This window comes from Pseudophryne corroboree, chromosome 6 (genome assembly GCF_028390025.1).
Source record: "Pseudophryne corroboree isolate aPseCor3 chromosome 6, aPseCor3.hap2, whole genome shotgun sequence".
NCBI classification, from domain to species: domain Eukaryota; kingdom Metazoa; phylum Chordata; class Amphibia; order Anura; family Myobatrachidae; genus Pseudophryne; species Pseudophryne corroboree.
In genome coordinates this window covers 43540380-43553110 of record NC_086449.1, presented here as the reverse complement: position 1 = coordinate 43553110, position 12731 = coordinate 43540380, and the positions used below count along the sequence as shown (strand labels likewise).

At 48.7% G+C, this 12731-nt stretch overlaps 1 protein-coding gene across 2 annotated transcripts in view; it reads right to left on the bottom strand.

Annotated features, from left to right (window-relative positions):
• The window catches only part of LOC134936032 (calpain-5-like), a 55376-nt gene that overhangs the window by 27765 nt on the left and 14880 nt on the right, over positions 1 to 12731 (bottom strand). The window lies entirely within an intron of this gene.

Here is a 12731-nt window from a genome sequence, read left to right as displayed (position 1 = left end):
ATCTAATGAGAGCCTTCATGTCTAGAGAGAGAGAGACACACAGAGCATCCTCCTGAGTCCTTTTCCAGTGTGTTAGTAGTACAGAGGTTGCTGCTATTGCATTTCTGCAATATAAATTATAGATTTTATTTTTCTATGTGTATTTTAAGCTTAACTTGTCTTTGTTCCACTGCAGGAAAACATTATACAATAGTTGCCCCTTTATTAGGTGGAGTAAACAGTACCCAGGCCTTATTAAACTATTAGTTTAAATCTAACATACACCATTGGTTTATATTTAATATACGCAACCCATACCTCCCAAACATGACCCATTCCAGGAGGGACAAAGTGCTCTCTACCTTGACTTCCCTTTTAATTTATAATTGTAATCATTTTTGTAGAAATACCTTTTTTTATCAATTAAATAGTTCAACACATCTGATGCCAACCATATATTAAAAAGGGAAGTCCAGGTAGAGAGCACTTTGTACCTTCTGAAATGGGTCATGTTGAGAGGTATGCACAACCTAATATACACCCCCCCCCCTCCCCCCCCTCCCCCACACTCTCCACCAGGGCCCCCCTGTCCTAAGTGCCCCAGGCCCACCCAGCATTAGTACCATGGGGTATAGACGGGTCCACTGGGAGCCATGGGCACTTTAAGAAATCAATAGTGTGGGCAGGCTCCTCCCTCTATGCCCCTCCTACCAGACTCAGTCTAGAAACTGTGCCCGAGAAAAACGGACATACTTCGAGAGAAGAATTTAACTGAACAGTGGTGAGATTCGAACCAGCACACACAAACAAGAGGAAAGCCATGCTAACCAAACTGAACAGGAACAGCAACGGCTGAACCAGCAACATTACTTAACTAAGTAACAGGGCAGGAAACACGAAGCACTGGGCGGGCGCCCAGTATCCTCTACGGACTACGAGAAAAGGATTTACCGGTAGGTAATTAAAATCCTATTTTCTCTTACGTCCTAGAGGATACTAGGGTCCACATTAGTACCATGGGGATGTACCAAAGCTCCCAAACCGGGTGGGAGAGTGCCGAGGTTCCTGCCGAACTGATTGGTCTCTGAGGACCTTCAGTTTGGTCAAAGTATCGAACTTGTAGAACTTAGCAAACGTATTCGACCGAGACCAAGTAGCTGCTCGGCAGAGCTGTAAAGTCGAGACACCCCGGGCAGCCGCCCAGGAAGAACCCACTGACCTAGTAGAGTGGGCCTGTACTTTCGGAACCGGCAATCCTGCCGATGAATAAGCCTGCTGGATAGTAAGCCTGAACCAGCGAGCAATAGACTGCTTTGAAGCAGGACACCCAATCTTCTTGGGATCATAGAGAACAAACAGCGAGTCAGATTTTCTGTGACGAGCTGTCCTCTTCACGTAGATCCTCAAAGCCCTCACAACATCCAGGGACATTGAGGTAGCAGAGGTGTCAGTAAGCACCGGAACCACAATAGGTTGGTTGATATGAAACGCAGACACCACCTTAGGAAGAAATTGCTGACGAGTTCTGAGTTCAGCTCTATCCTCATGAAAAACCAAATAGTGGCTTTTGTAAGACAACGCCCCCAGTTCGGACACACGCCTTGCGGAAACAGTGTAACAGTTTTCCACGTAAAAAACTTAACGTCAGCCTCCTGTAAAGGTTCAAACCAGTCCAATTGCAGAAACTGCAACACCACGTTAAGATCCCAAAGTGCCGTGGGAGGAACAAAGGGCGGTTGGATGTGCAGAACCACCTTCAAGAACGTCTGAACCTCAGGGAGGGAAGCCAATTGTTTCTGGAAGAAAATGGACAAGGCCGAAATCTGGACTTTCAAGGAGGCCAAATGTAGGCCCACATCCACACCTGACTGTAGAAGGAGGAGAAAACATCCCAGTTGAAATTCCACTGCAGGAAATTTCCTGTTTTCACACCACAAGACATATTTTTTCCAAATACGGTGGTAATGTTTAGAAGTTACCCCTTTCCTAACTTGGATCAGGGTTGGAATAACCTTGTTCGGAATGCCTTTCCGGGCTAAAATCTGACGCTCAACTTCCATGCCGTCAAACGTAGCCACGGTAAATCTTGATAGACGAACGGCCCCTGTTGCAGAAGATCCTCTCGCAGAGGTAGAGGCCACGGGTCTTCCAGTAGCAACTCCATGGAGAGGCCAAATGGCAGGGCCTGAAACTGGTAGTGACAGTCCTGCAGGGCAAACCTTAGTTATGTCTGATGAGGCGGCCAAATCAGAAAGTGAAGGTACGCATCCTTGATGTCGAGAGACACCAGGAATTCCCCCTCCTCCAGACCTGATATCACCGCTCTCAGAGATTCCATCTTGAATTTGAACACCCGTAAGTACGGGTTCAGTGACTTGAGGTTTAAAATGGGCCTTACCGAACCGTCCGTTTTCGGTACTACAAACAGGTTGGAGTAATAACCCTGGTTTTGTAGGTGTAGTGGAACTGGAACAATGACCTGAGTCTGTATCAGTTTTTGAATCACTGCCTGCAAAGTCAAACCTGCTTCTGGAGAAGCTGGTAAGCTGGATTTGAAGAATCTGGGAGGTGGGAGTTCCTGAAATTCCAGTCTGTATCCCTGTGTGATAAGCTCTTTGACCCAGAGATCTTGACATGATGTTGCCTATATGTGATTGAAATAACGTAACCGGGCTCCCACCTGCCTGTCTTCCAGGCAGTGCGGTCCACCGTCATGCTGAAGGCTTTGAGGAAGCAGATCCGGAGGTCTGTTCCTGAGAATCTGCAGCAGCGGGTTTTCTGGATTTCTGGGTTTACTTTCACCGCCTCGGAAGATTGTAGAAGAACCCTTGGATTTTCCTTTAGATTTTGCTGTCCGAAAGGATTTCAGAGTTGGAGCAGAGTAGGTTTTCCTAGCTGGGGTTGATGCAGAAGGAAGATATGTAGACTTTCATCTCCAAAAAAAAGCTTCACCCGTGAATGGTAGGCTTTCCATGCCTTTCCTGGAATCCGCATCCGCAGTCCACTGGTGTAGCCACAAGCCTCTGCGTGCTGACATTGCCATGTCAGTGGTGCGTGCGTTGAGCAAACCAATTTCCTTTAAGGCCTCCACCATAAAGTTAGCAGAATCCTGAATATGCTGTAGGAGTAAAATAATCTCCCCCCTGGGTAAGGAATCTAAGCCGTCAATTAGGTTACCTGACCACTTAACAATGGCCATAGTGATCCATGCACAAGCAATAGTGGGTCTCTGGGCCACCCCAGCCGCAGTGTATAAAGATTTGAGAGTGGTCTCAATCTTGCGGTCAGCTATGTCGTTTATGGACGCGGCTCGGGAACCGGTAAGACTATCTTACGCGACAACCTGGACACTGATGCGTCCACAATCGGCAGGTTCTCCCATTTCTTCCTATCTTCCGCAGGAAAGGGAAAGGAAGACATCAGCCTTTTAGGGATCTGAAACTTTTTGTCAGGGTTCGCCCACATCTCTTCAAACAGGGCATTTAAATTCCTTTGAAGCGGGGAAAGTAGCTAAGTATTTCTTTTAGTGTTAAAATAAGATTCCTCTTCTACATCTTCAGTCTTGTCAGGAATATGTAGGACAGATCTGATCGCCTCAATGAGGGCCTGTATACCGTGTGACAGGACAGCATCCCCCCCCCCCCACTCGCATCCACTTCACACTCCTCTGGATCCGACGTGTCAGGATCAGTATAACCCTGCATGATTTGGGCCATAGTACGCTTTTGTGAGCAAATGGCGAGAGTGTGGGGCGCAGGCATGGGAGCTAGAGATGTGCACTTGAAATTTTTCGGGTTTTGTGTTTTGGTTTTGGGTTCGGTTACGCGGTCGTGTTTTGGGTTCGACCGCGTTTTGGCAAAACCTCACCGAATTTTTTTTGTCGGATTCGGGTGTGTTTTGGATTCGGGTGTTTTTAAAAAAAAAAAAACTAAAAAACAGCTTAAATCATAGAATTTGGGGGTCATTTCACAATATTATTTTTAGTCCTAAAATTTGCACTGAGGTCGCTGGATGACTAAGCTAAGCGACCCTAGTGGCCGACACAAACACCTGGCCCATCTAGGAGTGGCACTGCAGTGTCACGCAGGATGTCCCTTCCAAAAAACACTCCCCAAACAGCACATGACGCAAAGAAAAAAAGAGGCGCAATGAGGTAGCTGTGTGAGTAAGCTAAGCGACCGTAGTGGCCGACACAAACACCTGGCCCATCTAGGAGTGTCACTGCAGTGTCACGCAGGATGGCCCTTCCAAAAAACACTCCCCAAACAGCACATGACGCAAAGAAAAATGAAAGAAAAAAAGAGGTGCAAGATGGAATTGTCCTTGGGCCCTCCCACCCACCCTTATGTTGTATAAACAGGACATGCACACTTTAACCAACCCATCATTTCAGTGACAGGGTCTGCCACACGACTGTGACTGAAATGACGGGTTGGTTTGGACCCCCACCAAAAAAGAAGCAATTAATCTCTCCTTGCACAAACTGGCTCTACAGATGCAAGATGTCCACCTCATCATCATCCTCCGATATATCACCGTGTACATCCCCCTCCTCACAGATTATCAATTCGTCCCCACTGGAATCCACCATCTCAGCTCCCTGTGTACTTTGTGGAGGCAATTGCTGCTGGTCAATGTCTCCACGGAGGAATTGATTATAATTAATTTTAATGAACATCATCTTCTCCACATTTTCTGGAAGTAACCTCGTACGCCGATTGCTGACAAGGTGAGCGGCGGCACTAAACACTCTTTCGGAGTACACACTTGTGGGAGGGCAACTTAGGTAGAATAAAGCCAGTTTGTGCAAGGGCCTCCAAATTGCCTCTTTTTCCTGCCAGTATAAGTACGGACTGTCTGACGTGCCTACTTGGATGCGATCACTCATATAACCCTCCACCATTCTTTCAATGGGGAGAGAATCATATGCAGTGCCAGTAGACGACATGTCCGTAATCATTGGTAGGTCCTTCAGTCCGGACCAGATGTCAGCATCAGCAGTCGCTCCAGACTGCCCTGCATCACCGCCAGTGGGTGGGCTCGGAATTCTGAGCCTTTTCCTCGCACCCCCAGTTGCGGGAGAATGTGAAGGAGGAGATGTTGACAGGTCGCGTTCCGCTTGACTTGACAATTTTCTCACCAGCAGGTCTTTGAACCCCAGCAGACTTGTGTGTGCCGGAAAGAGAGATCCAAGGTAGGTTTTAAATCTAGGATCGAGCACAGTGGCCAAAATGTAGTGCTCTGATTTCAACAGATTGACCACCCGTGAATCCTTGTTAAGCGAATTAAGGGCTCCATCCACAAGTCCCACATGCCTAGCGGAATCGCTCTGTGTTAGCTCCTCCTTCAATGTCTCCAGCTTCTTCTGCAAAAGCCTGATGAGGGGAATGACCTGACTCAGGCTGGCAGTGTCTGAACTGACTTCACGTGTGGCAAGTTCAAAGGGCATCAGAACCTTGCACAACGTTGAAATCATTCTCCACTGCGCTTGAGACAGGTGCATTCCACCTCCTATATCGTGCTCAATTGTATAGGCTTGAATGGCCTTTTGCTGCTCCTCCAACCTCTGAAGCATATATAGGGTTGAATTCCACCTCGTTACCACTTCTTGCTTCAGATGATGGCAGGGCAGGTTCAGGCGTTTTTGGTGGTGCTCCAGTCTTCTGTACGTGGTGCCTGTACGCCGAAAGTGTCCCGCAATTCTTCTGGCCACCGACAGCATCTCTTGCATGCCCCTCTCGTTTTTTAAATAATTCTGCACCACCAAATTCAAGGTATGTGCAAAACATGGGACGTGCTGGAATTTGCCCATATTTAATGCACATTAAATCGGCGTTGTCCGATGCCACAAATCCACAGGAGAGTCCAATTGGGGTAAGCCATTCCGCGATGATCTTCCTCAGTTGCCGTAAGAGGTTTTCAGCTGTGTGCGTATTCTGGAAAGCGGTGATACAAAGCGTAGCCTGCCTAGGAAAGAGTTGGCGTTTGCAAGATGCTGCTACTGGTGCCGCCGCTGCTGTTCTTGCGGCGGGAGTCCATACATCTACCCAGTGGGCTGTCACAGTCATATAGTCCTGACCCTGCCCTGCTCCACATGTCCGTGGTTAAGTGGACATTGGGTACAGCTGCATTTTTTAGGACACTGGTGACTCTTTTTCTGAGGTCTGTGTACATTTTCGGTATCGCCTGCCTAGAGAAATGGAACCTAGATGGTATTTGGTACCGGGGACACAGTACCTCCAACAAGTCTCTAGTTGGCTCTGCAGTAATGATGGATACCGGAACCACGTTTCTCACCGCCCAGGATGCCAAGGCCTCAGTTATCCGCTTTGCAGCAGGATGACTGCTGTGATATTTCATCTTCCTCGCAAAGGACTGTTGGACAGTCAATTGCTTGCTGGAAGTAGTAAAAGTGGTCTTACGACTTCCCCTCTGGGATGACCATCGACTCCCAGCAGCAACAACAGCAGCGCCAGCAGCAGTAGGCGTTACACGCAAGGATGCATCGGAGGAATCCCAGGCAGGAGAGGACTCGTCAGAATTGCCAGTGATATGGCCTGCAGGACTATTGGCATTCCTGGGGAAGGAGGAAATTGACACTGAGGGAGTTGGTGGGGTGGTTGCGTGAGCTTGGTTACAAGAGGAAGGGATTTACTGGTCAGTGGACTGCTTCCACTGTCGCCCAAAGTTTTTGAACTTGTCACTGACTTATTATGAATGCGCTGCAGGTGACGTATAAGGGAGGATGTTCCGAGGTGGTTAACGTCCTTACCCCTACTTATTACAGCTTGACAAAGGCAACACACGGCTTGACAAATGTTGTCCGCATTTCTGTTGAAATACTTTCACACCAAAGAGCTGATTTTTTTGGTATTTTCACCAGGCATGTCAATGGCCCTATTCCTCCCACAGACAACAGGTGTCTCCCCGGGTGCCTGACTTAAACAAACCACCTCACCATCAGAATCCTCCTTGTCAATTTCCTCCCCAGCGCCAGCAACACCCATATCCTCCTCATCCTGGTGTACTTCAACACTGACATCTTCAATCTGACTATCAGGAACTGGACTGCGGGTGCTCCTTCCAGCACTTGCAGGGGGCGTGCAAATGGTGGAAGGCGCATGCTCTTCACGTCTAGTGTTGGGAAGGTCAGGCATCGCAACCGACACAATTGGACTCTCCTTGTGGATTTGGGATTTCGAAGAACGCACAGTTCTTTGCTGTGCTTTTGCCAGCTTGAGTCTTTTCATTTTTCTAGCGAGAGGCTGAGTGCTTCCATCCTCATGTGAAGCTGAACCACTAGCCATGAACATAGGCCAGGGCCTCAGCCGTTCCTTGCCACTCCGTGTGGTAAATGGCATATTGGCAAGTTTACGCTTCTCCTCCGACAATTTTATTTTAGATTTTTGAGTCCTTTTTTTACTGATATTTGGTGTTTTGGATTTTACATGCTCTGTACTATGACATTGGGCATCGGCCTTGGCAGACGACGTTGATGGAATTTCATCGTCTCGGCCATGACTAGTGGCAGCAGCTTCAGCACGAGGTGGAAGTTGATCTTGATCTTTCCCTATTTTTGGAACCTCAACATTTTTGTTCTCCATATTTTAATAGGCACAACTAAAAGGCACCTCAGGTAAACAATGGAGATGGATGGATACTAGTATACTTATGGATGGACGAGCGACTGCCGACACAGAGGTAGCTACAGCCATGGACTACCGTACTGTGTCTGCTGCTAATATAGACTGGATGATAATGAGATAAAAATAAAAAATATATATATATCACACTAGTACTGCAGCCGGACAGGTATATATTATGTAATGACGGACCTGCTGGACACTGTCTGTCAGCACTGCAGACTCCTAAAGTAAGCTACTAGTATCAAGAAGATAGAAAAAAAAACCACGGGTAGGTGGTATACAATTATGGATGGACGAGCGACTGCCGACACAGAGGTAGCTACAGCCGTGGACTACCGTACTGTGTCTGCTGCTAATATAGACTGGATGATAATGAGATAAAATTAAAATATATATATATATATCACACTAGTACTGCAGCCGGACAGGTATATATTATGTAATGACGGACCTGCTGGACGGGATCCGGTCTGAAGATCGACAGTGCCTAGGTCGACAATGTTTAGGTCGACCACTATAGGTCGACAGTCACTAGGTCGACATGGATGGAAGGTCGACGGGGTTTCTAGGTCGACATGTGCTAGGTCGACAGGTCTAAAGGTCGACATGAGTTTTTTAAATTTTTATTTCAATTTTTTCATACTTAACGATCCATGTGGACTACGATTGGAACGGTAAAGTGTGCCGAGCGAAGCGAAGGCACCATGCCCGAAGCATGGCGAGCAAAGCGAGCCATGCGAGGGGACGCGGTGCGCTAATTTGGGATCCCGGTCACTTTACGAAGAAAACGACACCCAAAACAAAAAAATCCTCATGTCGACCTTTAGACCTGTCGACCTAGCACATGTCGACCTAGAAACCCTGTCGACCTTCCATCCATGTCGACCTAGTGACTGTCGACCTATAGTGGTCGACCTAAACATTGTCGACCTAGGCACGGTCGATAAAACGAACCACACCCCTGCTGGACAGTGGACACTGTCTGCAGAATTCGTTTATAAAAACACCACACGACGAGTGTTTAACTTTTTCAGGCAGACAATCACAATATACTGGTGGTCAGCAGACAATCACAATATACTGGTGGTCAGTGGTCACTGGTCAGTCACACTGGCAGTGGCACTCTGGCAGCAAAAGTGTGCACTGTACTTAAAATATGTACTCCTGCCAGGGCCGTAACTACGTGTATGCCAAGTGGGCTTGGCACACAGCGCAGTTGCCCTGGGGGCGCAACGGTCAGCGGCATGTAATGAGTCAAATTGACTCATTACATGCCGCCTCTGTGTGCGCCGTGCGCGGCTGGAGGGAGAGGAGACCAGCGCCGGGTTCAAGGAGGAGGAGGGAGGGGGAGCAGGGAGCCGCAGCAGCGCTATTTGATTGGTAGTAAGCGCCGCTACAGCATCCCCCTCTCCTTCTGTATTGGCTGCCCGGCGCTGCTATGGATGCCGGGATGAAGGAACCGCATCCCAGCATCCATAGCAGCGCCGGGCAGCAATACAGAAGGAGAGGGGGATGCTGCAGCGGCGCTTACTACCAATCAAATAGCGCTGCTGCGGCTCCCTGCTCCCCCTCCCTCCTCCTTCTCATCTCACTGCCTGTGCCTGCACCGAGGGAGCTGCATGAGGAGCCTGTCAGCGGGGAGAAGGTAAGTATATTCCTCTCTCTCTCTCTTTTTCTCTCTCTCTCTTTCTTTCTTTCTCTCTCTCTCTCTCTCTCAGGGGGACACCGTCTACCGCAATGTGTAAAAAGGGGTCCTGGCTGCCGCAATGTGTAAAAAGGGGGGTCCTGGCTGCCGCAATGTGTAAAATGGGGTCCTGGCTGCCGCAATGTGTAAAATGGGGTCCTGGCTGCCGGAATGTGTAAAGAGGGATCCTGGCTGCCGCAATGTGTAAAAAGGGGTCCTGGCTGCCGCAATGTATAAAAAGGGGTCCTGGCTGCCACAATGTGTAAAATGGGGTCCTGGCTGCCACAATGTGTAAAAAGGGGGCCTGGCTGCCGCAATGTGTAAAGAGGGGGCCTGGCTGCCGCAATGTGTAAAAAGGGTGCCTGGCTGCCGCAATGTGTAAAAAGGGGTCCTGACTGCCGCAATGTGTAAAAAGGGGGCCTGGCTGCCGCAATGTGTAAAGAGGGGGCCTGGCTGCCGCAATGTGTAAAGAGGGGGCCTGGCTGCCGCAATGTGTAAAGAGGGGGCCTGGCTGCCGCAATGTGTAAAGAGGGGGCCTGGCTGCCGCAATGTGTAAAAAGGGGTCCTGGCTGCCGCAATGTGTAAAAAGGGGTCCTGGCTGCCGCAATGTGTAAAAAGGGGGCCTGGCTGCCGCAATGTATAAAAAGGGGGTCTGGCTGACGCAATGTGTAAAAATGGGGCCTGGCTGCCGCAATGTGAAAAGAGGGGTCCTGGCTGCCGCAATGTGTAAAAAGGGGGACTGGCTGCCGTAATGTGTAAAAAGGTGTCCTGGCTGCCGCAATGTGTAAAAAGGGGGATGCTGTCTGCTGTAATGTATAAAAGGGGCTCTACCTGGTGTAGTGGCGCTACTGTGCAGCGTAATTTGAATAATGTAGACTACTGTGCACCGTAGTATGAATTGCTGTTATTTTGTGACCACGCCCCTTCCCCGTGAAGCCACGCCCCTATAAATTTTACACGCGCCTACGGCGCGCACTGCCCCTATCTTACATGGGGAGGGCGCCACTGTCGTTTCTTGCACATAGCGCTAAAATGGCTAGTTACGGCACTGACTCCTGCTATAACTGCTCCCCAGTCTCCCCCACAATTAAGCTGTGTGAGCAGTGAGCACTCAGCACAGTCAGATAATGATATACAGTATTACATATGATGCAGCACACTGGGCTGAGCACAGATATGGTATGTGACTGTGTCACACTGTGTATCGTTTTTTTTTCAGGCAGAGAACGGATTAATTAAACTGGTGGTGGTCACTGGTCACTGGTCACACTATCAGCAAGTAGTACTCCGTCCTAAGCAGACAATCACAATATACTGGTGGTCAGTGTGGTCACTGGTCAGTCACACTGGCAGTGTGGCACTCTGGCAGCAAAAGTGTGCACTGTACTTAAAATATATTATTTATGTACTCCTGCTCTAACTGCTCCCCAGTCTCCCCCACAATTAAGCTGTGTGAGCAGTGAGCACTCAGCACAGTCAGATATACAGTATTACATATGATGATGCAGCACACTGAGGCTGAGCACAGATATGGTATGTGACTGTGTCACACTGTGTATCGTTTTTTTCAGGCAGAGAACGGATTAATTAAACTGGTGGTCAATGGTCACACTATCAGCAAGTAGTAGTACTCCAGTCCTAATATGCTCCCCAAAATTAGTAAATACTAAATAGTGTCTCTAACTCTCTACTCTCTTCTCTATAAACGGAGAGGACGCCAGCCACGTCCTCTCCCTATCAATCTCAATGCACGTGTGAAAATGGCGGCGACGCGCGGCTCCTTATATAGAATCCGAGTCTTGCGATAGAATTCGAGCCTCGCGAGAATCCGACAGCGGGATGATGACGTTCGGGCGCGCTCGGGTTAGCCGAGCAATGCGGGAAGGTTCGAACCTGCCTCGGACCCGTGTAAAAAGGCTGAAGTTCGGGGGGGTTCGGATTCCGAGGAACCGAACCCGCTCATCACTAATGGGAGCTGAATCTCTATTTATCAGGTCATCCATAGACTGCCGCAAAAATTTTGTCTCATTCTCAGTATGAGACATCTTAGTAGAAAATAAGAATTTACTTACCGATAATTCTATTTCTCGTAGTCCGTAGTGGATGCTGGGGACTCCGTCAGGACCATGGGGAATAGCGGCTCCGCAGGAGACAGGGCACAAAAGTAAAAGCTTTAGGATCAGGTGGTGTGCACTGGCTCCTCCCCCTATGACCCTCCTCCAAGCCTCAGTTAGGATACTGTGCCCGGACGAGCGTACACAATAAGGAAGGATTTTGAATCCCGGGTAAGACTCATACCAGCCACACCAATCACACTGTACAACCTGTGATCTGAACCCAGTTAACAGCATGATAACAGCGGAGCCTCTGAAAAGATGGCTCCCGACACTAATAACCCGATTTTTGTAACAATAACTATGTACAAGTATTGCAGACAATCCGCACTTGGGATGGGCGCCCAGCATCCACTACGGACTACGAGAAATAGAATTATCGGTAAGTAAATTCTTATTTTCTCTGACGTCCTAAGTGGATGCTGGGGACTCCGTCAGGACCATGGGGATTATACCAAAGCTCCCAAACGGGCGGGAGAGTGCGGATGACTCTGCAGCACCGAATGAGAGAACTCCAGGTCCTCCTCAGCCAGAGTATCAAATTTGTAGAATTTTGCAAACGTGTTTGCCCCTGACCAAGTAGCAGCTCGGCAAAGTTGTACAGCCGAGACCCCTCGGGCAGCCGCCCAAGATGAGCCCACCTTCCTTGTGGAATGGGCATTTACATATTTTGGCTGTGGCAGGCCTGCCACAGAATGTGCAAGCTGAATTGTACTACACATCCAACTAGCAATCGTCTGCTTAGAAGCAGGAGCACCCAGTTTGTTGGGTGCATACAGGATAACAGCAAGTCAGTTTTCCTGACACCAGCCGTCCTGGAAACATATATTTTCAGGGCCCTGACAACATCTAGCAACTTGGAGTCCTCCAAGTCCCTAGTAGCCGCAGGTACCACAATAAGCTGGTTCAGGTGAAACACTGACACCACCTTAGGGAGAAACTGGGGACGAGTCCGCAGCTCTGCCCTGTCCGAATGGACAATCAGATATGGGCTTTTGTGAAACAAAGCCGCTAATTCTGACACTCGCCTGGCCGAGGCCAGGGCCAACAGCATGGTCACTTTCCATGTGAGATATTTCAAATCCACAGATTTGAGCGGTTTAAACCAATGTGATTTGAGGAATCCCAGAACTACGTTGAGATCCCACAGTGCCACTGGAGGCACAAAAGGGGGTTGTATATGCAGTACTCCCTTGACAAACTTCTGGACTTCAGGAACTGAAGCCAATTCTTTCTGGAAGAAAATCGACAGGGCCGAAATTTGAACCTTAATGGACCCCAATTTGAGGCCCATAGACACTCCTGTTT